We start from the raw sequence: 27,130 nt of genomic DNA, 5'->3' as shown, positions 1-27,130 counted from the left end.
TGTATGAGAAACCCAAGCTTACATTACGCGAACAAAACAGTGAAGGTAGGTAGAGTTGTTCGAAACAAATTCAAAAGTTTATGTGGAGATGAAACGAATTCTATGGCGTTTCGTGATGAACTGAATTTAATTCCCACTTAAACTGAATTTGTTACGAACAACTCAGCGTTATTTTGGTTGCATTGAGCACAACAAGTATAGTGCGTTTCATCGAATAGTACCTATGGCGTTATGTTGGCTCCCCTGTCTATCCAAGTCATTGGCACCATATTTGCATAAGAAGACGCAGATTTTGTTTATTTTCATTTGATTTTCCTGAATGAATGAAATGAAAATCAAATGAAAATAAACAAAATCTGCATCTTCTCACTCCTATATGGTACCAATGACCACCCAACAGACAGGGGAGCCAACATAACGCCATAGGTACTATTCGATGAAACGCACTAAATGAATGTAACTCAAACGTATTGGTCATGTTAGTTACCGGTTACCGGATAATATTGCGATTATGTGTGTTCTCACCAGCATTTGCGTTTAGAAAGGAAATTGAGTATTAAATTCAAGGCGGTCTACAGTATAACGCCTTTACGGCTAAGGTTCATTTAAATTGGAACGGATTATTGTCAATATCAAACTACAACTGGTAGGTACATGAACGTCACTAAGTACTTCATCTGTTAAAAGAAACGAGGTTCTGATACCAAGAGTCAGGAACCAGTCAGGGCCCGCGGTCTCCACTCCAGAACACATCTGCTCTATCGGCCGTCTGTTCTGCGACAGACATGACCTGCCTACAGTCTATTGCCACTTCAGCTTGCTAATCCTTTGAGCTATCTCGGTCGCTTTTGTTCTTCTGCGAATTTCCTCGTTCCAGATTTTATCCCTGAGAGTGATACCCAACATAGCTCGCTCCATAGCGCGCTGAGCGAATTTTAGTTTGTGGACGAGGCCAACTGTTAGTGTCCACGTTTCTGCTTTTTTTAACCCCCGATCCAAAAAGGGGGTGTTATAAGTTTGACGTGTGTATCTGTCTGTGGCATCATAGCTCCTTAACTAATGAACCGATTTTAATTTGTTTTCTTTTGTTTGAAAGGTGGCTTGGCTTGATCGAGAGTATTCTTAGCTGTAATCCAAGAAAATCAATTCAGCCGTTTGAAAGTTATCAGCTCTTTTCTAGTTACTGTAACCTTCACTTGTCGGGGGTGCAATAAAATTTTTAATTCACACTTGTATTAAGCTGGTATAATAGTAAGACACTGGATATCAAATTGTAGGCAAAAACAAATTCCAACTTGCAGCCCGCAATTTTTTATATTTCAAGACGGTCTCTGTTACGTCAAAGGTTAATAACTTTATTAAAAGTCACTAAACCCAGTGTTAAAACTGAGTTTAGTGACATTTTAATAAAGTTATTAATAAAGATAACGGTTTAGCAATGTGATAACATCGGCACTCCCATAATATACCACTAACGGCCGGTTCACACATGTCTCCGTTTTACTGTTCCGTTTTATCGTGTACGTTTTTTATCGTCGATGGCGTATGCAGTTGTATGAGCGACTTCACACATGGCACAGTATTTTGTATACAGTAAAAAATATCGTTCAGTAAAAAAATGACATTCCGTTTTGTCATCGAATACTGGACGGACGGAAAGGAAATATACGGATACGTAGAATTTTAGCGGATAGATCCATCCTTGTAGAATAGTGGCGGTATACTGCGAGTTTTCTGTTCACACATCGCATCCAGTAATGACTGATCCGTTGAACGTTATACGGTGCCTATGTTTGAACACAGCATAAATTTATGACGTATCGGTTAAAAACGTACCAGTAAAACGGACTCCCATGTGTGAACGGGCCGTTAGGTAGATAAAATCAATTTACATAAACTCATAAATTTAGGTATCCGTTCATTCAACTCCTTCTTCGTGGATTCGTCTTTAATTTTGCATAAAACATTAATATTATAATCATGTCCTGTCGACTTCGTCAACGAGAATTTAGATTTTGAAAAACCCGTGGGAACTCATGATTTTCCGGAATATAAAGCAGCCTTGATAATATGTTATTGTCCAGATTTTTATCCATACAAAACAACATGTCAATCCGTTGCTCTGTTGCGGCGTGATTTAACAGGGCTCTCTCCGTCACTCGTTTCCACTCGTTTCATACAATCGTAGTTCCAATTTCATTTGAATGTTAAGCAACCAAAGTCCATGAAATTTTGCAGACATATTCTAGGAACTAATATCTGTGTCTGTGGTGTTTTAGATTTTTCTAAAAATATGTAGTTTTAAAATTACAGGGGCTCAAAGATTTGTATGAAAATTTTAAGACCGCGTAACTTTGAAACCGAATATTTTAACAGAAATCTGGAAAACCACAGACATAGATATTAGTTTCTAGAATATATGTGCAAAATTTCATGGACTTTGGTCGCTTAATATTCAAATGAAATTGGAACTACGATTGTATGAAACGAGTGGAAACGAGTGACGGAGAGAGCCCTCTATTAAAACAAGGGTAAATTAAAAAGTTATAACACCCCCGACAAGTGATGTTACAGTAATAACTAGAAAAGAGCTGATAACTTTCAAACGGCTGAACCGATTTTCTTGGATTATAGCTAAGAACACTCTCGATCAAGCCAACTTTCAAACAAAAAAAAACTAAATGAAAATCGGTTCATTAGTTTAGAAGCTACGATGCCACAGACAGATACACACGTCAAACTTATAACACCCCTCTTTTTGGGTCGGGGGTTAAAAAACAGACTTTCGTATTTATAACATGGGTAGTGAAATGTAGCCAGCTCCCTGGTGGCATGGGTATAAATATTATTCTAAGACACGGGTTCGAAATCAGACAATCGGTTTGAGATTTACAAATCTGTGCATTCAAGGGATAAGTGATTAATGATAATAATTACGTAATCAACAATCCTGAGAATGCATATGGCATGAAATCCACCGAGCCCATTTGACATTTATTTTGAATCCATTGACGAAATAGCAATATAGTACCTACCCACCAATGTGACTATCATTGATTTCATTGTTGATCACTGAGTTAGAGAATCAGCCCGCAGCATTGAAGGGATTTCAACAATACATGGATGGACCTATTCCATTTGTGATCATTGGTTCCCCTCGATTCACTTGATATCCTCGGTCTTGGATACCCGCACATAATCTTTGTTTGTTTTTGTACTTATCTGGTACAAGTTGCGACAGCTATCCACAATCATCGGATATGTCGCGGTGCTTACTTTACCAGATACATTACGCTTAACATTGGCTCCATCACAGATCGCCGTTCTTTACGACTAGTGTCAATCGCATTTATTTCTACTATACTACTACTGAGTTAGTCGTGGGCTCTTCTCCAACTTGGGCGCGTTTGGAACCTACGCAGCTTTAGAATTAATTATTATTATCATCACTCATCCACCATCATCTTACAAATCCAACAATTGACAGTCAAAAATTGTACAACAGTATGAATGTATGAATATAGGTACTTTTATTGTACACCACAAAATTAATACAGAAAAAACACATACAATGTAAAACATGCAATACGTGTAGTGGGTTGGTAATGGGTTGACCATGATGGTGATGATGAATGTACTGTCGGCCTCAGAATTCGAGTAGCAGTTCCGCGAAACTATTGCATCGAAATCTGTCGCACTTATGACCTTTTTATATAAACACTACCAAAACAACTAATGCATGTGCATAACCGTGCCACGATAATCACACTATCACACTTCACACTAATATTATATAGTGTGTGTGTGTATGTTTGTTACTCCTTCACGCAAAAGCTGCTGAACGGATTTGGCTGGAAATAGATTTTACCCTGGGTTCGCACATAGGCTACTCTTTATCCCGGAAAATCAAAGAGTTCCCACGGGATTTTTTAACAAACCTACATCCACGCGAACGAAGTCGTGGGCATTAGCTAGTATGAGTATTAAGGTGCTAAACGACTTACGGCCTTTGACTGTACATATAAAGATTATACCTAACTAAAGTTCTGTAATACCAGTCTTATAACTGTTACGCAACTGTAAGAAGCAAGGTCATGTATTCACGATACACTTTCGTATGTCGAAATGTGGTTCATTATAAACATTTTTATTTACATAGCACGCTAAAACATACAAACGCTCGATTTGCTTTTAGCATTTTGTTATTTTTGATTCACTTTTAAAATATTCAACATCTGCATGATATTATATCGGATAGCTTTTTATACGTGCAGTATTTTACGTAATCGTAGAAAAATGAGGAGATCAGTAGGAGAACCAGAGTAACCGACATAGTTCAGTGGATGTCGAAGCTGAATGGCAATGGACAGGGCACTTGGTTCGAAAAAACTGGCCAAGTGCGGGTCAGACTCGCGCACTGAGGGTTCCGTACTCTGGTATTTTTTCCAACATTTTGCACAATAAATCAAAAATTATTATAGGTACATAAAAATAAATAAAAATCTGTTTGAGAATGTACAGGTAAAGCCCTTTCATGGGTAAGAGTTATGCACTTCCTATTTTACGGCTAGTCAGCGCATTCTAGGGCGGGCGGGCGGAGGGTGATGTTAGATCTAGGGCGGCGATGTAGAGACCACGTAGAGACATCTCTCACTGACATAGCTTTATGGTTTTTCGTTGCAGTGTTACCATAGTAAGTAGCTACGTACTATTCGTTTCAATATAAAGTTCTTTTGAAGTATAATCCCTGTGTTTAGTGTTGTATAGTTCCTTTATCGATTCCATTACTTAATCTTTTGTTAGATTATGAATTATGATATTTTTTTTTGATGCTAGACATTATTTTCTACAATAATTTGAATCCATAAATTTTTTTAAAGCATGTTTCCCTCAAGTCATTTAGCAACGTTCAACGTAGACTAGACCGTAGGTATACGTTTACGCACCAACCGTGACTCGGATCGCGATCGTTGCGTGCTCCAATACCTGCTAGAAGCTAAAAATATTTTACCTTACCTTACGGCTTGGTAACTGTTAAACATACAAAGAGTTGGAACATATTGCACAGTGGAAAGGGTGGAACTTGATATTTTCAAATTTAGAATGTCAGTAATCGAGGTACAGTCGCGACCTGCGTTGACCGATGCGCAAAGAATGAACACTTTTGAAGCGATCAGTCGTCGTTTCAATCGGAACGCGACTGCACGCGCCAGAGCCCGCATACCGCTGACATAAATTCAAATATCGAACTTCCTTCACCGTGGTTCGCAAGACTAGGTAGTGACGCGAAGTGTTAAAAAAATTAAAAAAAAAATTGATAAACGGATTTTTCCGCATTTCATCGTCCACGTAAACGGTGAGTGAAAAGAATAAAATTAATCTAGTTTAAATTGTTAATAAGAAAATTACTTATATTGCCGGATTGCACGTTGCGTGCGATTGTTACCTATGTAGTAGAAAAAGTTTTAACTTTTTTTGTTGCAAATGCACACCAAGATTGTTGTATTTAGATCCCCGATATCATTAGAAATTATATGTATTAAGTAGGTGCTCACATATTTTTTTTTAATTGTTAAAGATTTTGTAGTTTGTTGGTAACTACCTTATATTTGAAAAAAAAAAACCGGCCAAGTGCAAGTCAGACTCGCGCACTGAGGGTTCCGTACTCGGGTATTTTTTCCAACATTTTGCACGATAAATCCGTTTTTCCTTCCGTTTTTCCTCTTGAGGTACGGAACCCTAAAAATTATGAATTTGACGGTTATCTAGGTACTACATGTTTTTTCTAAAAATTTAGGTGGGCAAGATATATCTACAATAATTATTTTGTACGAAATGTACGAAAATTGCTAATGAGCTACAAGTATTGAAAAATAAAATTATCCGATATTTCCTTCTGATAGTAAAATGATACAAAAAATAATGGAAAACGATGCTTTTTTTATCAAATAAGTTTTCTGTAAAGAAAAAATATTATTTAAGTTAGGTATATGTTTATCTATTTATGTTCATAATATTCTATTAAGTTTATTGTATTTTTAATATAATTTACTCCGATTCTTAACAAACTCATAAATATACGAGTTTCTACAATAAATTAACAAAATATCAACACTGAAACCTATTCACCTGCATAATAGTGAATATATTATTGTTTTATTATTTTTTACATATTTGTAAAAATATTATGTTATTAAATAAAATATTATAATTTTAACCTACTTAATATTTTAACATAAAATATTGCACAAATCGAAGAATTATCAGGTTTCCGAAAACTTTACTTTTCACTCTATGTCGATGAAAATACAATGACTTACATAGATTTTGTCGGAAACGGTGCTAATTAGGAAATTTGAATATTTTAACTTCAGGCTGTAATTTCTATTACTAAATAGCTTTTTAACTTTTACCGGGAGTTCGTTATAGATGCGAAGAAAATCCATAGATAGATAGAAGTCTTTATTGCACACAAAAACATGTAAACGAACAGCACACAACACAACAAGACAAGGAAGAAAACAGAAGCGGCCTTATTGCTTAGAGCAATCTCTACCAGGCGACATTTGCTGAAAGAAGAAGCTAGTGTTGGATAGTACCAAGTCGTAAAGAATTATTCGAAATTACTTATATACTCATACATATTATATTTATTATTATATTAATAAACATGTGAGGTGCCGACTAAAAAGTTTCTCATATTACTACTTATATGATACTTAATGTGATTTTTGCAATGAGAACATACTCGTACTTATTCAAAGTTTTTTTTAATGTTCTAAAGATGAATTGATATGGTTGACTCCATGTTACCATAAAAGTTCAAACGTTACGCAACAGAACAGCATACGCTGCGTTGATATCTTTTGCAGGTACGCAATGCGCATATATTATTTCATACCTATCCGTTATGGGCATAGCGAAACTGTATAAATTGGCTGACAGACATACCTAGACGTACATTAATATTGATTCCATACTTAATATTATAAATGCGAAAGTGTGTCTGTCTGTCTGTCTGCTAGCTTTAAAACCGATGTTGATGAAAGGTACAGAGTTAGCTTACATCCCGGGGACTGATATAGACTTTTTGCCCGGAAAATCACAGTTCCCACGGGATTTTTAAAGGCTTATCCGTTTATCCGATTTATATGAAAGGTACAGACGTAGTTTGCGTCCCGGAGATTGACATAGGCAACTTTTTATCCCGGAAAAGCAAAGTTCCTGCGGGTTTTTTACAGAAACGTGGACGAAGTCACAGGTTTATCTAGTATTATTTATTTTATTTAAAGATACTTATAATTATGTGCCAAAGCTGTGATAGCCTAAGACGGCTCGATCCCGGGCACGACGCACCTCTAACTTTTCAGTTATGAGCTTTTTAACCCCCGACCCAAAAAGAGGGGGTGTTATAAGTTTAACGTGTGTATCTGTCTGTGTGTCTGTAGCTCCTAAACTAATGAACCGATTTTAATTTAGTTTTTTTTGTTTGAAAGGAGGCTTGATCCTTAGCTGTAATCCAAGAAAATCGGTTCAACCGTTTGAAAGTTATCAGCTTTTTTCTAGTTACTGTAACCTTCACTTGTCAGGGGTGTTATAAATTTTTAATTTACACTTGTTAAGCAATTAAATATGACTTGCTTAGACGTGAAGGAAAACATCGTGAGGAAATCTGCATGCCTGAGAGTTCGCCATTGTGTTCTCAAACGTGTGGGAGTCTGCCAATCTGCCCTTGGCCAGCGTGGTGGACTGTGGCCAAACCCTTGTCTTTTTGAGATAGTGCTCAGTAGTGAGCTGGCGATGGATTTATGATGATGATGACTTATTACGTAATATGAATTTTGAGCTAAAAAAATATGTCACTCAGGAATAATGCGGCTTTCTACCAGGTGAAAGAGTTTTCAAAATCGGTTCAGTAGTTCCAGAGATTACTTCCTACAAACAAACTTACAAACTTTACCTCTTCATAATATTAGAATACGTAGATGAAACATTTTAAAATATTTACTAACACTTTGCATAATATTGCAGATATAATCTTCAAAAGTTACTTTGCAAAAAAACTAGTTCATATGAAATGGGAACAGTTTATCATTACTTTAATAGGTATTTAGCGCGTTCTTTGTAATATTATACATATCTATTATAATTAAATAATTCATGACTCTTATTTCAAGGTCTCACGTGAATTGCCATTCTTTTGAAATAATTTATATTAATTTAACAAATCTTGTTGATAAAAATGATTCCTTATTTCCCTTGATCACGCCATAACTTGAGAACGACTGGACCAAATTGGATAATTCTTTTTTTTTGTGTCTGTTATTGTTAGGACAAGGTTTATAAAAAAGATTTTTTTTGGAAAAGACGCGAAACGCGGACGATGTCGCGGGAAACAGCTAGTAATTAACTTTATTAAACAAGCAATATTATGTGTATGTATTGTTCATGGTTCATTGAAGCTTTACATATAATATTTCGTAAAATATGAGTAAAAAATATCTAGGTTGGTAACTATCTAAAATATATGATTGTAACATAGATGGATAAACAAACCGAATGTATTTAGCGCAATTATAATATCTATTTTGAATTTATGCAATATCAAATATCATATTTCATTATTTATAATATTAGTTAGAAAAGTTTATATGCTCATTTTACACAGTGAAATTCGTAGACCTGTATATAATATTCAAATTTATGATAGGCATATCAATATATGTAATGTTATCACATAACTTTAAATGGATATTTCATATAAATTTATCTTTATCATGATACTTTATTTTTTATTACTTTTTTGTAAAACCCAAAGGCTATATTAGCGATACTATACTTACATAAGTACAATTTTGTATGCAAAGCTTATAAGCACTTATGGGTAAATTGTCATAAACGACAATAAATACCCATTATTAACCCCCGACCCAAAAAGAGGGATGTTATAAGTTTGACGTGTGTAACTGTGTATCTGTCTATGGCATCGTAGCTCCTAAACTAATGAACCGATTTTAATTTAGTTTTTTTTTGTTTGAAAGGTGGCTTGATCGAGAGTGTTCTTAGCTATAATCCAAGAAAATCGGTTCAGCCGTTTGAGAGTTATCAGCTCTTTTCTAGTTACTGTAACCTTCACTTGTCGGGGGTGTTATAAATTTTTAATTTACACCTGTATATTTTTTATTCGACGCCTCAAGGATTAGCCTTTCATAATAATCTCGATTTTCCGCAATTTGCCAAGTGGTTACCTAAATAAACTAATCTAAATTGAAGAAGAGAGCGACTCTTTTTTGTGACTGTTTTACAAAGTCAAAGTCAAAGTCATTTATTTAAATTGGGTACTATTTATTGTACACTTACGTTTTAGGTTTTACAGAATTAGAAAATAGAAATAGAATTTTTTAGAAATTAGATTTTTATTTATTAACCTTAACCGCTAGGTCGTGTAGATTGATTCGTGATTTATATAATTTTTTTTATTTTCTAAATACCTAACTAACTTTAAATGTTATTCTTTGTTAAAGTACTGAATATATTCATTAATAATAATAATCTTTATTCATCTCGTTCATTTTACATGATAACTTATTACTAACTTATTTTATTTATATCGAGCGAAAATTGTGATAAAAATTAATTACTCTTGGCGGCTGAATTCTTGAATACAATTAACTCGTTAGAATTCATAATATCATTTGAATAACAGATCTGGGGAAATAAACATAATATGGTCACTGATATTATGATTGATGTTATTTGAATACTTATTAATACAAATAGTTTGTATAGTTTATTTTTGTGATTAACATAAGAAAATATGCAACTTTTTCATTATACCTACGTCCTACTTATTTGAAACACTATGGAAGTGATCTTTTTCCTAGTAAACTGATTAAATTCCTATTTTCAATATAGAAGTACCATCACTTATTGACTAGGTACTATCCTAAAGGTCCAATGAAGCTTGGAATAGATGAAGCTTTTTCAAAGCTTTGTCAAAAATGAACAAATTTCATTTTTTACCCGGCTACGGCAAAGCTAAAAGGAAGGGTTATGATTTTTTTAGCAGTCTATGTAGGTATGTATGTATGTAGGTTTGTATTTGTGTGTGTTCCACAGTAGTGCCTAAACTTTTGAGCCGATTTTGATGAATGAGGTGTAAACCGATTCGTTATTATGGTCCTGATGACATAGGCTACATTTTACATCAAAAAAGTTGACCTGACAGATGTTATATGCAAAAAAGTGGGGTCTCCAAAATATTTTTTTGCTATTGTATCGAGTGGGATATCAAATGAAAGAGGCAAAAATTCTGAGTTCATAATTATAAATATAGTAGGTACAATGTTAAAATATGCCGAGCGATAGAAAAACAATTTTACTATATTTATCGCTACCTATCGGCAGTTCACGGGTAGTAGCCGGGTTTTAGTGCTGTTTAACTTTATCTTGTACATCAGTTCACCTAGATATATTGCATTTTAAACTGCACAAGTGTAAATTCAAAATTTATAACACCCCCGACAAGCGAAGGTTACAGTAACTGGAAAAGAGCTGATAACTTTTAAACGGCTGAAACGATGTTCTTGGATTATAGCTAAGAACACTCTCGATCAAGCCACCTTTCAAACAAAAAAAACTAAATTAAAATCGGCTCATTAGTTTAGGAGATACGATGCTACAGACAGATACACAGACACACACGTCAAACCTTATAACACCGCTCTTTTTGGGTCGGGGGTTTAAAACAGATATCAATATAATTTAAACCTTGACGCTTTCAATAGACTGTGAAACAATTAAAGCCTTATTAACGAAGGCGTGTATAGGGAACGTTTTAATGAGTTTTTCGTACGCATGCTATGCAAAACTTTCACATTCGTATTAGCGGAACTGAATGACCGGAACTGTTGTACAACCATTGCGGTTTCCTCGCCGTTTACTTTAGATAAAGTAAAGAGGCTAATGCTATACTCGCAATATAATAATGTCTATCTTGACACACATATTATTATCATACATACGTACCTATAATCCATACTAATATTATAAATGAGAAAGTGTGTCTGTCTGTCTGTCTGCTAGCTTTTCAAGGCCCAACCGATTTTGATGTAATTTGGTACAGAGTTAGCTTACATCCCGGAGAAAAACATAGACTACTTTTTATCCCGGAAAATTAAAGACATTTTTAAGTTCCGGATTCCTAAAAGTCCATCCGTTTAACCGATTTATACGTGGTACAGTGGTAGCTTGCATCCCGAAAACTGAGAGAGACAACTTTTATCTCGGAAAATCAAAGATTGTAAAAAATCCTAAATCCACGCGGACGAAGACGCGGGCATCATCTAATTTTTATATATCAATATAGGTACTCGTTGTTGTTCTACTCCAATTTAACAACAATGATAAGACACTAAATCCACAGAAAAAATGTAGATTCTACGTTTTATTAATTTTTTAAATACAAATGGCATCTCAATACTGAAATAACAGGGAAAAACTAGTAACACGAAATACCTACTATAAAATACTTGGAACTAACAATAATATAGATATTTGATTTGAAAAAAGCAAAGATTAACCAAAACCCACCTTTTCAAAACACAAAAAACATTGAAGAATTTGGGATCATTGGCATAACGTATTTAGCAAATCAAGTAAAGATGCTGAATTGGGATAAGCAAAGCGTTGGATATCACAAAAACTGTCCTTTTATTTCCATAAAAGTTTTTAAAACCTTTAAAATGTTATTCTTGGATTTCTCGAAAATGGTGCCCAATTTTAAAAAACGTTGTATCTTGGATCCTTTCGTGGAAATAATAAAGAGAGACGAAAAAGATAAAAAGCTATAAGCGTACATGTTTGAGACCTTGTTATACTTTTTCTTTAAAATTGGACTTTGAAGCCTCATTAGCGAAAATATAAAACTTTCTTCATTGATAAAATCACTTACCCGTAGTAATTTCTTTTACCAAATAACAATCAGATAAAAATAATCTCTTCATTAATTTCGAGCAAGGAAAGTTTATTTGCGTTTTTGTGAAAGATAGAAATTGTTCTGAGCCTGTTTTTTAATTGATTAAATAACAAACTTATTTCTAGACTTCGTCTGCGTTGGTGTTAGCTGGCGGGCGTGTTCTGCCTTTTTGGTGTGTTGTTTTTGTTAAAACTGACTGGAAAGCGCTCTAAGGGGGTGCCGTGCGTATGTCGGCGAGTACCGGCACAGACGGGGTCCATACTTGTATAGTTTAATTAACTTGTTACAAATTACTACAAACTTGACATTGGCTAATCTTTGTAAAGCCAGACGAGAGAGAAAAAAAAACTTATTTCTATTTTAAACATCTTTCGTTGTGAAAAAGAGATAACTTTTTAATTCTGCAACAATTTTTATAAATAAGTAGGTATACTTTTCCTTAGCCTTACATGTACTAATTGTATAAAGAAAATTATATTTGTATTTAATTCTATTATGTATATTTGTATTATACAGAAAGTAGATGATTGTATAATAAATAATATACATATATTATGTAACTTAGATTTCTATAGCCGTATAATTAGTACATGTAAACACGCAGTGCAGATTAGTTTTACCTTCAGATGTCATTCTATCAGATTCTTTAATATCATTAAATAATAATTGTCACTTTTGTTCTTGGATTATAATTGATTACAATGTAGACTTGGACTATAATTGATTACAAAATATGGTCAGTTGGTCACCTATTATATCATAACCAAAATATGTGACATAATTGAAAGACTAGAAGTTTTTTCACAGGTAGAGTCAAAACTTTTTCTGAATATTATTGTAAGTAATAGTTTGATTCCAAGATTTTAGTGTGAGGCACATAATTTTTTTCTTGGCTGACAGTATTAATTGAAATGTATACGAGTATGCACAATTCCCTCATAGAAAACTATCAAATATTGCAAAAAATATATATATTTTACTAATTATTATTGTTAAATACTTAGGGAAAAAGAAGACATTTCATAAATATACATGTATTAATAATTGAGAGCTTGGCAATGTTAGAATAATTAATATGAATAAAATGTTACATCATCAAGGTCAAATTTACATCAATTATAGCCATCTTTAGCGAATAAAGGTTTAAATGATTTGCATAAGAACATTCTTGAAAGGCTTTGAATCTATTGTAGAGCCATTGGTATGCAAAGTGTTGTCTTTGGTAATACACGTGTTGTTGGCGGACTATTCTTAGGATAATTCTATAATTCTATAATATTCTTAGGATCTTAGCTTCGATTTTTTTTTTATAAAGAATATAGTCATTTTTAATCATTCCCCTTTCCCCTCCAACTAAGCGTTAAGCTTGTGCTAGGAGTGTGTACGAGTTACGACAATAGTGCAACGGGTGGGGGTTGAACCGCCGACCTTTCAGATTTCAGTCCGCTCCTATAACCGTTGAGCTATTGAGTCTGAGTATAAGTCAAAGTAGTCTCTGTAGATCTCTCTCTGTAGAATAAAATTATTAGCGCAAACGTACGTAATAAAATGTGTAGCATCTCTGTCGTCATACATTTCATGACCCGACTTTATATTCTGATATTTATCCGTCGGACTGTGCGAAATAATTTTTAATAGCTACTGCAAGAATTTAATTTTGCATAATATTATATTATTTAATAATAATTTCATAACAACTTAAGTAATATTAATTTTATAATAACTTAAGACAGTGTTGCATAGTAGAAAGCGTAACAATGCCAGGTTCAATCCGGTTGGATGATACGAAAATTAAAAAAAAAATCTAGCGGGAACTCTTTTGTTTTCTGGCTGGCTTATTTACATTTCTGGTATGCAAGCTATCTCTGCACCTGACCGCACCGAAATGGGCAGTGTTATAAGACTCCCACACAGTGGACTAAGTCCTATGTCTAGCCGTGGACGACTATCGGTTGATAATAATGATGATGATGATATTAGTGGGTATGGATAAAATATAAGGATGAAGTTATACCATTATTTACTTTGCAATGTTCTTGGCCCACATTATATCCCTCCGTGCTAAGGGAAGCCAATTTTTTAACCATCTTCAAATAAGGGAGGAGGTTCTCAAATCTTTTTTTAAATATTTTTTATGTGTGTTCCCCGATTACTCAAAGACGCCTGAAGCGATTTGGATTTTTTTTTTGTTTGAAAGGGTATACTTAACAGGTGGTCCCATATAAAATTTGATGAAGATTTGATGAATATCTTCGGAGATGAAGAGCAGAACTCCTCAATGGATAAGAGTTTTCTCGCGATCAGTGTAATAGCTTAGTAAACTGTAGGGTTTTAACTGGTCATAGCATATAGTACAGTGGGGTCACTAAAATTTGTGAAATAAAAAATTGAATTGATTTTTTTTAATCCCCACATGAAAAATTCATGAACGTAATTATCGGGAATGTAATGAGACGTGAAATTTGATTGCAAATATCAGAATATCCATAACAATGAATGGATTTAGAACCTTAGTTTAGTATCGTAGAACGGAGTTATTCGCTCGTTGCGCCCTAAATTTCTAACTGCATATTCATGAAACAATTTGTAAGTCGGATGCAACTACTCAAGAATGTGTTATTTTTTTGTAACTTGGTTCTAGTCATCATCAATCGATAGACTTCAATTGCTGAGCATAGGTTTCTTGTAGGGACTTCCACTAGGATTGTCGGATGCCCCGTATTTTACGGGTTACCCCGTATTCCATTGTATAATAATACAGAAACCCGTAATTGCGAAAATAAAATACGGAGTAAATAAACTTCATAACTTTAGCCGGAGCCGGCCAGTGAAACCAAGCCCTGACGTTCTGTCCAGTAGAAAGAATATTTTTCTTGTGCGGCCGGGCCAATAATATGGCCTGAACCCTTCCCATTCTGAGACCTGTGCTCAGTGATGAGTTGATAATGATAAAAAACAGCTTAAGGAACTACCAAAAAGTTTTTCCTAGCTAAAATTATATTAGCAATCATCTCATAATCTTATGATAATTTAATTAATAGCTGTGCTAATTTTATTGTTTCGTCAAAATCTTTAAAAAATTAGGTATTTCACAGAGCAATTTATCATTGTATACCATAAACATATTTAACAACCTTGTAACAAAATAGAAACAGCTACATTTCAACTAATCCTGTGTAGGTTTTCCAACTGTGGGCTATTGGTGGGTGCATAGACTTCATAATAAGTGTTACTAGGTGGGTGTCAAAATGTCATGAAAAATTGTTTTGGATACATCGTATAACTATTTAGGATCTTTTAGATTAATTGGAATAACTATAACTAAGTTGGTACATGTTGCAGATGAAGTGATAGGCACAAGACTTGATATTGTAATGGCTGTATTTACTAGTTAATCCTAAGTTTATATATATACTAAGAAATAAATCAAATACAACGTTAAATGGGAGGTAAATATCACTGAACTGAGCACTGCTAACCTAAGTAAAACGTGACAATATTGCTGACTGTATAGAAACAAATAATATTGGATTTTAGTAAAAATAAAATTGCAAAAAATATAATAGGTACTATCCAACTCTAGGTTCTCCTTTCAGCAAAGGTTGCCTGGTAGAGTTTGCTCTAAGCAGTAAGGCCGCCTTTGCACACAATTGTTTTTTTTTCTGTTTTCTTTCTTTTGTGTTGTGCTCCTTTTCTTGTTATTGTGTGCAATAAAGATTTCGTCTATCGTCTATCTATCTATCTATCTCTCTATCTAGATATCTTAATTAATGGGCACGTATTAGGAAAGCCCCTACGTGCTATATACCTAGTAGGTATTATTGTGGCCTTCAACAACCTTATATAAAGTTAACAAAACGAGAAACTGAAATGAATATTTAATTACTTGTATTTTGCATTATTTTATACAAATCCGTTAGCGTAGGTAGGTGCCTAAGTAAATAATTATTTATTATTATTATCTAATACTTAGGCACCACTTCTAATTATAATTAGAAGTGGTCTAATGTAACTTTATTCCTTTTGCAATGTACCTTATTAAGACCGGGATACCTGAGAGTTATCCATAATGATTTCAAAGCTGTATGAACTCTGCTTATCCACATTAGGCTAGCCAGGTGAGCTATGGCATAAATTTTTATACTAAACGGTGACCCGTACTCAGTAGTTGGGCAGCGATGGGTTGAAATGATATGATGATTAGTATCATCACTGCAAAAATTCTAAAATTAGATCTTTCTAGAATTTGGTGTACAAAATGCAAATGTTATACAGTATTACCAATTTGTTTACAGAAAAAGTTCTTTTGATGTTGAACAGCAGATCAACCTTGAGTAACAACACTAAAAGTTTATTTTGGGTGCTCTCCAATCTTTTTCCATTGGCTAAAATATGCATTGGGTGCACGACATGTACAGTCAGCAACACCCTCAAGGACACCATAATGACCTTTGGCTTACTTATTGACCTTGTTTGGTTTAGCCGTAAGGTCTAATCGTATGGGTCTTTGAAATCATAAACCCGAAAATAACTGTAAAAAATAATAATAATAAAAACCTAAAAGAAATATACCTAAGTGTAAAAATAAAAGCCCACCTAGGTACTTAAGATAGTATCTGTTCAGAAGTTCCGGGTTTTTTACTAGCAGTCTCAGTTAAAAATCACTTGGAAAGAGATGTCTGAACAAGGGTAAATTAAAAATTTAAAACATCCCCGACAAGTGAAGGTTACAGTTACTAGAAAAGAGCTGATAACTTTCAAACGGTTGAACCGATTTTCTTGGATTATAGCTAAGAACACTCTCGATCAAGCCCGCCTTTGAAACAAAAAAAACTAAATTAAAATCGGTTCATTAGTTTAGGCGCTACGGTGCCACAGACAGTACACAGATACACAAATACGCAGACACACAGATACACACGTCAAACTTATAACACTCCTCTTTTTGGGTCGGGGGTTAAAAATAAGATATTAAAGGACGCCACACGACGACGACACGACGGCCCAAAAAAAGGAGTATAATGTTATCAGGGGCTCTTATCTGTGAGTTTCTGTACTCCATCCATCGTAACTTCTTAATAAATATTTTCATAACTTCTAAATGCCTGAAAAGATTCGGATTTTGGTATGAAGTTATTATTCCAGAGTGGCATTGGCCATATTTAAAAAAAAAAATCAATATGGCACCTATGGCACCTATAAAAAAGTCTTGTTCGTTTTTTGCCAGGCTAGTCGTGTTCTAAATATAATTTTAATAAGGTATACCAACTTGTTTTATTCTAGCGGGCGTGCATTACAAAAGGGCTTTTCTCAAGTTGTTCCCATAAATTAATTCAATTTTGAAACAAAGCTTGGGAGTAAGATATGATATATCGATTGTTGTAGGTAGGTGTATTAATTGAAGTTGGTTCTGTTTGTTGTTACCGTTCTAATCTTGTTCTAATTGGACCTTGTGTATGTAATATGCACGCCATCAATTACCTACTGAAGCTTGAACTCATAACTTTTGTCCTATTGTTTTGATAGCCCAGTCAAATGATTGTTGTGACTTGGTTTTATTGTTTGGATTATGCTGCAGAGCAAACGTAACAAAGGATAATGACTTTTGGCGCATTCGTTACAATCACGAACTGTACGAACTTTTTAAGGAACCGAATGTTGTCATAAGTGTAAATTAAAAATTTATAACACCCCCGACAAGTGAAGGTTACAGTAAATAGAAAAGAGCTGATAACTTTCAAACGGCTGAACCGATTTTCTTGGATTATAGCTAAGAACACTTTCGATCAAGCCATCTTTCAAACAAAAAAAATTAATTAAAATCGGTTCATTAGTTTAGGATCTACAATGCCACGAATAGATACACAGATACACACATCAAACTTATAACACCCCTCTTTTTGGGTCGGGGGTTAAAAATCATCCGGCACTCCTCACACCTTGAGACTCTGAAGTTCTTTGACCTATTTTCCCCGCCTTAGTAATTTCACCTTCCGACTCATGGCCATGTCTGGGCATTAATAACACGGATACCATTTTGCTCTGAATGAATGCAAGCATTAAAGTCAGTGTTGAAATCATTTCTAACCGTGAATAACCTCCTTCATGTTTTTCTGCAAAAGGCCTTTGTTTCACTTGCTTATTTGCATACTGGTTCACATCGGACAAAAATGCTATTAGCATACAGCGTTGTATGAGAAAAATAATTGAATCCGGGTCTATTTTGTGGAAATCCATGGCGTGTGTAAATAACTATTGCTTTTTTTCTTTATAGGAAAAAAGATACACTCGCCTTTCATAGGTACTTATTCTATAGAATTATTTCAACACTAGAGGTGTCCATGACTTCTTCAGCGTTAGTTTCGGGTTTTATCCCGTGGGATTTTCCGGCATAAAAGTAGCCTATATTTTCAAATGCAAGCAATCTCCATGCTATGCAGATGATGCCTGCGATTTCTTCGGCGTAGATTTAGGTATTATAAAAATCCCGTGGGAATTATTTTTTAATTTTCTGGGATAAAAAGTAATGTCTATGTCCTTCCCTAGGATGCATGCAAGTTATCTGTGTACCAAACATCAGAATCAGTCCGTGAAAAGCTAGCAAACAGACAGACACACTTCCGCATTTATTAAGTTGTTGAAGTCAAGAAGTAACTACATAGGTATATCGAAGGTTGCTTGGTCGAGGTTGCTATAAGCCATAAGGCCGCCTTTGCATACAATTATGTTCGTTTTAAGTTTCTTTGAGTTTTTCCTGTTTTGTGTGCAACAAAGACTTTCTATCTATAATATCTATATTGAAGTAAAATGATAGCTTTAATAACTGAATAGTTTGCGCGAGAGACACTTCCAAAGTGGTAAAATGTGTGTGCCCCCCCCCCCCTGTAACTTCTAAAATAAGAGAAGGATAGAACTAAAAAAAATATATGATGTACATTACCATGCACCGAAAATTGGTTTTAACGAGATCTAGTTAGTGGTTTTTTTAAATCACGCTAATATTATAAGGGCGAAAGTTTGTGTGTGTGTGTGTGGGTGTGTGTGTTGGTTACTCCTTGCCTTCACGCAAAAACTACTGGACGGATTGGGCTGAAATTTAGAATGGAGATAGGTTATACTCTGGATTAGCACATAGGCTACTTTTTATCCCGGAAAATCACAGAGTTCCCACGGGATTTTTAAAAACCTACGTCCAAGCGAACGAAGTCGCGGACATCAGCTAGTATGTCATAAATCGTAAACCGCAATTTACCTTTCATTACAATGTTTACTTATCATTTAAAAAATACACTATTATTAAAACATCGATCAAAGTTACAACAAACTACAAGAACTTTTATATGATGTTAATTGCTGCTACGGAACCCTTCATGGACGAGTCCGACTCGCACTTGGCCGCTTTTTTCTTTCATCAAGTTTTACCGTATTGTAGAATTTTGTAATTAATTAAAGCCTTGTAGAAACTTCGCGTGAGTTAATTTATTTTGTACTTAACAATAACATTGAATAATCACATTAGATTCATTTTATGTTGTGTTAACAACTAAGTTATTTAGTTTATAGTTAACAAGAGGAAATACTTTTACTTTCAATTCATAAACAACACTGAGAGAAACTGCCCGTTTACAATGTACGTAGTTCTCACAATGAAAGAGTTAACGAACTAGGGTATTTATTGCACTATGCAATTGCAATGAGTTTTGAGTTATTGAAATTGCGATTTCTAATAATCATCATCATCGGGTCTCCTCTCAGAAAAGGATTTAGGCCACGGTCCACCAGGCTGGCTAAGTGCGGATTGGATTAGAAGACTTATTTTTATAAGGAATATTAGCCATGCTAATCATGACTAATACTCCCTTTCCCCTCCAATTAAGCGTAAAGCTTGTGCCAGGAGTAGGTACGACTAGTGCAACGGGTGGGGTTTGAACCGCCGACCTTTCGGAATTCAGTCCGCTCCTCAACCGTTGAGCCATCGAGGCTCTAGACTTGACACACCTGTGAGAACTACGAAGAGGTTACTAATAGGAAATTGAACTATTTTATTTTGTGTTTAAGTTATACCGGCTAACCTAAAGAACTTGATATAGAAAGCACACCGAACGCAGTGAGATGATGATAAATTGTATAGCGCATTGTGGAACGAATTACAAGAACCCGCATCTCATCACTAGTCACTACTAATATTATAAATGTGAAAATGTGTTTGTTTCTTTGTTTGTCCATCAATCACATCGCAACGGATTCACATGAGTTTTTGCATGGGTTAAAGACCTGGAGAGTGACATAGGCGACTTTTTATCCCGAAAATTCAAAGAGTTCCTACGATATTTTCAAAACCTAAATCCATGTGGACAAAGTCGCGGGCATCATCTAGTTCTATATAGCGGCATACATTTTGGTCTTCACAGAGCGTTATCCTGTCCGTGCGCCCGGGGCGCTTGCTATATCAAATCTCTAAAGACGGCCGGTATGAAACTTAAGCTGATTTTTTATCGTTCATATTTGCTGACTCTTTCTTTTGTAGCCTATAATACAGAATCTGGAAAACGACCCAATTGAATCGAGTTGGAGCATTGCCTAAAATTCCCATTTACAAGGAGAGTTATATCATAATTCAGCCAATTGCAATGATTTTTTACATAGCAATTGCTACGCGCGATTGCCCTCATTGGCTTTGATATTGATTTATGTCATTCTTTTTTTCATTGTTTCTTCGGAAGCCGTCACGTTTGTGTTATGCAACTGATAGGTAATTTAGAGTTGAAAGAAAAGTTCTTTTTATGTCTGCTCTTGTGTTTATTTCTTTTGGGATTCCATTCCGGAGGTTGCCAACGAGACCCCATTATTACTAAGCCTCCGCTGTCCGTCCGCCTATCCGTCAGTCTGTCAATGGGCTGTAGCCTGTATCTCATGAACCGCAATAGGTAGAGTTGAAGTCTATGGCCTCTATAACAATAAAATGATAAAAAATTCGAAATGCCATGCAAATTAAAAAAAAAAACTGCATTATCTTGTACGATGGTACGGAATCCTTTGTGTGCGATTGCGACTCTCACTTGACCGGTTTTATGTTAGACTAGATGATATCCGCAGCTTCGCCCGCGTGGATTGGTCAGATCCCCTGCAGCATCAGGATTGAGGAGTTTGAATCCAAATTTTTTATGGAACAATGTCGCAAAGTTCCCTTAACGATTAAAAAAAAATTACGCAAATCGGTTCAGAAATCTCGGAGATATCAGTGTACATAGGTAGAAAAACACAACTCCTCCATTTTTGTCGGTTAAGAAAGTAGCCTATGTTACTCCTTGGTTAATCCTCTCCTTGTCTGTGAAAGTCCCGTCAAAATAGGTTTAGCCATACCGAAGATTAGCCCGTTCAAACAGACACGCCACTTCAATTTTATTTATTAGTATCAATTTATTTATTAGTATAGATATTGAAGTCTTAAGTCTTAAGTTTGCAACATTAGTTTGCCTCCTGTCCTTGTCTTACTGGTTCCACAAGAGTCCTTAAATTTTGAGATCGGCCTCAATTGACCTCTTGTAACAAGTTTTTTTAGGTATAAGTTGGCTGACCAGTCTCCCTTCGTCATTCTTTTAAAAGGTTTTTTAAAGTAAACTTAATGTGTGTTAGCACGTTTTTAAATCGCAAACACCTAACCACACAAATAAGAACTTAAAATTACAATGGTGAAATGTTTTACGAAAAAATAAAATGGTATCCTAATCAACATAATTTACCCGACTGCGGCAAAGCCAAAAGGAAGGCATGTATGTTTGGATCCAGATTCTGTGTGTTCCACCGTAGTGCCTAAACTACTGGACCGATTTTGATAAATGAGGTCTCGATTGATTCGTTTTAAAGGTCCGCCGTCCGGGTGACGTAGGCTATATTTTATACGAAAAAAATTGACCTTACGTATGTTATCCTCATCCACCCACTTTCCACTCTTATCTTGCTTACCAGAAAAGTTTTATTTCGGATATTATACTTATTCATGAATATTTTGTCAGGTCAACCAGTTTATTACGGGCCGATACTTGACCTCCATACTTCACTCAAGGGTATCCATACTTATTGCCATGGATTACTCTTACTTCCTGGGTCATAATATTTAATGAGGAAGACCATAATAATCTGCTAGGTAAATAATGTTTACTGCCAATTTTGGTTGAGAAAAATTATGAGTCTGATTGCTGACATCTTTATTATTACCTACCTTTTTATTACGTTGTATTTCCGTAATATTAATAGGTACTAACGGACGGATTTAGGTTTTACAAAAATCCCGTGTAAAGTCCTCGATTTTACGCAATAATAGCTTATATCACACTAATATTATAAAGGCGAAAGTTTGTATGTGTGTGTGTGTGTATGTTTGTTACTCCTTCACGCAAAAACCATTGGACGGGTTTGGCTGAAATTCAGAATGGAGATAGATAATATCCTGGATTAGGCTACTTTTTATCCCGGAAAATCAAAGAGTTCCCACGGGATTTCAAAAAACCTCAATCCACGCGGACGAAGTCGCGGGCGTCAGCTAGTAGTTAATATCTATCTATCTTCATTTCTTTAAGTATATTCATAAAAAAAAACTTTAATTACTGCTTATAGCGTGATTGAAGAACAAAACAACGAACAAATAGGCCAACACTCTTTTGCATTCATAATATTAAATTAGTAGGAATTATTGTTGTCACTTACAATGATATCTTTTTCCCCTGATTACTCGATTATTTCATTTGAGTTAAATCTTACCTAGGTACAGTTTATAGGTATCATTAGTTTTCTTGGTACCTAGTAGTAGTAGTAACAGTCAACTAATAAGGCACTGACCAATTCTTGGATAATAGTATCTTTCTCATACAATAACATAATATTATTGCTCTCTTCGTTCGTAAAGCATTAAGTATTCTATATCTACCTTATAGGTACATTCAAAATATTAAAAGCTCCATATAATGTGATTTTTAGGGTTCCGTACCTCAAAAGGAAAAACGGAACCCTTATTAACGGAACCCTTAACGGAAAGACGGACAACAAAGTGATCCTCACTTTGTTGTCTGTCCGTCTGTCAAGAAACCTATAGGGTGCTTCCCGTTGACCTAGAATCATGAAATTTGGTGGGTAGGTAGGTCTTACAGCACAAGTAGGTACAGGAATAAATCTGAAAACCCCGAACTTGTGGTTACATCATTTAAAAAAAAATTAAAATGTGTTTCAATTTTCAAAATAAGAAACTAGTTATACCAAGTGGGGTATCAAGTGAAAGGGCTTTCTTTACCTTTACATCCTAAAACAGATTTTTATTAATTTTTATGTATAATAGTTTTTGATTTATCGTGCAAAACGATGGAAAAAATACCCGAGTACGGAACCCTCAGTGCGCGAGTTTGACTCGCACTTGGCCGGTTTTGATTAAGTAAAGAAGTAAATTTGCTCTTTCAAGGAACGCGACAAAAGTAGAGTAGAGTATCGGCATTGCCGTGTTGCGTCACCATACTTTATTTTCTCTGCACTTTCGATTTCGTTGATCGCACGAAATCATATGCTCACGAGTGGAAAGACTCTTTGATATAGATACATGGCACTTCGTAATTGGCTTAGCATTGTTTCTATGCATTCTAGATTAAGATCTGGCACGAGTAATGCGCAAAACACTGTTATTTTTAAGATTTTGTCTCCTTAACGCTATTCAATTAACATTAACAATTGTATTATTTTAAAATCTAACTAGTTGGTGCCCGCGACAAAGTCCGCGTGGACTTCACAAATTGCAAACACCTATTTTACCCCCTTAGGAGATTTTCAAAAATTCTTTCCTAGCAAATGTCTACGTTATAATAGCTATCTGCATGCCCAGCCCGATCTGTCCAGTAATTTGAGCTGTGCGTTGATAGATCAATCAATCGGTCACCTTTTCCTTTTTAACCCCCGACACAAAAAGAGGGGTGTTATAAGTTTGACGTGTGTATCTGTTTGTCTGTGTATCTGTGTATCTGTCTGTGGCATCGTAGCGCCTAAACGAATGAACCGATTTTAATTTAGTTTTTTTTGTTTGAAAGGTGGCATGATCGAGAGTGTTCTTAGCTATAATCCAAAAAAATTGGTTCAGCCATTTAAAAGTTATCAGCTCTTTTCTCTTTTGTAGTTTTCTTGTAGAAAAGAAGGTTAGATAACCCTTAGGTTCATAATATTGAAGTGTCAATTGACAAATGTCAAGCTGTCAAGATGGACGTTGCCTAGATATACATAATTATTTATTTGAAAATGATGTTTTGGAAAACTCAGATACTTTGGATCGTAGGTGCGGAATAGTCAAAGAAAATCGGTTCAGCCGTTTGAAAGTTATCAGCTCTTTTTCTAGTTACTGTAACCTTCACTGGTCGGGGGTGTTGAAATTTTTTAATTTACACTTGTATATTAAACTAGCTGATGCCTACGACTTTGTTCACGCGGATTTAGGGTTCAAAAATCCCTGGGAACTCTTTATTTTGCGGAATAAAAAGTAGCGCAGTCATTGCGTTCGAACAGAGGCCAAAAAATACTTATTCTTTAAAAATATCAGTTGAATTTCAAGATGTCAAGTAATAAAAATTGTCTGTTCGTCTGTCTGTCACAGCAGTTTGATTTTATATCTATCTACCTATCTCTTGCATCCCCTTGTAGGGGTTGCATCCCCCATCCCCAAATCAAACTTGAAAATCCTTTCATTATGTCGGTAACATATTATTACGCTCTTATTACATCTTAGCGGATATTATCTGGCACTTTTACTGACCGGTTATTACTTAACAGTAGTTATTTACGGAAAAAACGAAAGACGTGTGATTAAGCTAGTTTTATCCATTTCCCAGTAATTTCCATTCAAAAGGATATTTCATTAAGCTCTCTGTTCAATTAAATATGCTTCAGTAAAAAATTAATTATTAAGTATAAATCTAATTAAAACAAATATTACATTAACGTTTTGCTCAGTATGTAAATATAAAAGCTATAATTTTATGATTTGTATTAAAGTTAAAACAACAACGGAAGCAGCATCATGTAAATTGTATGGTCATGAATCTAGGTCACGTATCTACTTGACCTAGAGTCACTAGAGTTCTACGATAAATCTCAATATCTAAAAGCATTACGATATCATCGCTGATAAGCCCATCCTACAATTTCTACAGGAAGTAGATCTATGGTGATCGTGATAGGCATCCCTAAACACCAGTTCGTTTCAAAGTCTGCAGATTTTTTTAGAAGATTTATTTTGATAAAAAAAAAATGACCTAACGGATGTTACCTGAAATACGGAACCCTAAAAAAGTGGGGGTCTCCAAAATATTTTTTGTTGATATTGTATCGAATGGAGTGTCAAATGAAAGAGGAGAAAATTTTGAGTTCATAAATATAAATGTACTACAAAGACTACAACATTAAAATACTATACCAAGCGACAGAAAAACAATTTTATTATAATATTTAGCGTTTATTAAGACGATCGCAGTCGGGTTTTAGTTTTCAACTTTATCTTGTATCCATAAAATGTGCTCTATTTACTTATAAACGTGTAAAACCTATGTATTGCATTGCAAAATGACATTGTACAAAGGGAGCGGCGCGGCCGACTGCAGAAAGTGCAAACTGGTTTTATTGGCACATAAATAACCAGTCCAAAACTGGTACGGTTAGCAAAATAAAGTTGAACCAATAATATTGAAACAATAATATTACCAGCTTTTCCGGTAAAGAAGTGGCTCGGAAGATTCCGTCATAGTACGGTCTGATGTGGCACGGCTCGGTCAGGGTACGGTCTAGCATAAAGCTTCCTTTAGGCATAGTTGGCATGTATTGTAGAATATGCTACATTTAGATATGCGACTCTAAACAAAGCCATTTGATTTTGATGCAGACCACGCTCTCGAAAGCATTCAGCTTTTTTAAAATGCTGTTTTAAATTCTTTGACCCTCGGTACAATCGAAGCAGGCGAACACGTGAGTGAGTCACGCAATCAGTTTGTAGTGTGTCTGTGTTGCTATTTTTTGCCGCACTTGAATGACTTCTACGGTTTTATTCTGTTACAACTAGAATTTCTTGAGCGATAAATGAGGCTCTTATGGCTTTTACATAACAAGTGTAAATTAAGAATTTATAACACCCCCGACAATTGGTTACAGTAACTAGAAAAGAGCTTATAACTTTGAACTGAGCAAACGGCTGAACCAATTTTCTTGGATTATAGCTAAGAACACATTTCAAACAAAAAAAAACTAAATTAAAATCGGTCCATTCGTTTAGGAGCTACGATGCCACAGACAGATACACAGATACACACGTCAAACACCCCTCTTTTTGGGTCGGGGGTTGGTTGACACACAGAGGTCAAATGGCGAGTGAAATCTCAAAATGTACGCACTACAACTAATTTTTTTTTTCTTTACCTAAGTACCTACCTACTTATTAAAAAAAATGGGGAACATATAAATGCACGGTAAAGATGTGTCTTTAGGTTATCAAGAAGTCAAACAGTTGTCAAGTAACAACTTGCTGCCCTAGATTCGGACTCTAGGAGAAACTAAGTCAAGGAATCGCCATTTTGTACTGTGTCAACGGATTTTGTTGACATTTCGTTTGCGCAAAACCTTTTACGTTTCCGGTGTAAATGTTCAATTAAACATGATTGTGCAAAAGGTAACCACCTTACTAAGTTTGAAAGGTGGTTATCAGGTCATCTTTAAATTTTGGCATCGTTTCGCAAGTCATCTGATTCTGCAAATATCGGTGGATGACCATGATTACTTGCAGTTTGTCAGTAAGGCCTCATTCACACGAGAGTTTTTATAACGTCCGTTAAAAAGCGTTCAAATAGAATAAATGCATTCCCAAGTACCTGTTCACACGTCAACGCTTTTTTAACGAGCACTTTGTATTGTCAGCGCAACGCCGGGTTTTAACGCAACGCTTTTTTAACGCTCGTGCGAATTAGGGCTAACTCTAGTGCGCTCGTCAGTGCTTTCCATACAATTAGGTAATTGTGAAAAAAAAAATCTTCAAAGCAAAAACCGAATAATATTAATTTGATTTGATATTTACTAAACACAACACGATATCTAAAAATATTCATAACTAGATGATACCTACCCGTGTCTTCGCCCGCG

General features: G+C 35.0%; 1 protein-coding gene across 1 annotated transcript in view; it reads left to right on the top strand.

Moving 5' to 3' along the window:
- The first annotated feature begins 5,165 nt into the window (after window positions 1-5,165).
- Window positions 5,166-27,130, top strand: part of LOC123876246 (alpha-N-acetylgalactosaminidase) — a 71,748-nt gene continuing 49,783 nt past the window's right edge. The window contains exon 1 of the mRNA XM_045922440.1: window positions 5,166-5,356. The gene's annotated coding sequence lies outside the window, so the exon portion shown is untranslated. The remainder of the gene's footprint in view (window positions 5,357-27,130) is intronic.

The sequence above is a fragment of the Maniola jurtina genome, chromosome 21, assembly GCF_905333055.1.
Source record: "Maniola jurtina chromosome 21, ilManJurt1.1, whole genome shotgun sequence".
Lineage (NCBI taxonomy): Eukaryota > Metazoa > Arthropoda > Insecta > Lepidoptera > Nymphalidae > Maniola > Maniola jurtina.
The sequence above is the reverse complement of the archived record's forward strand: the minus strand, read 5'-3'. Positions and strand labels throughout refer to the sequence as shown.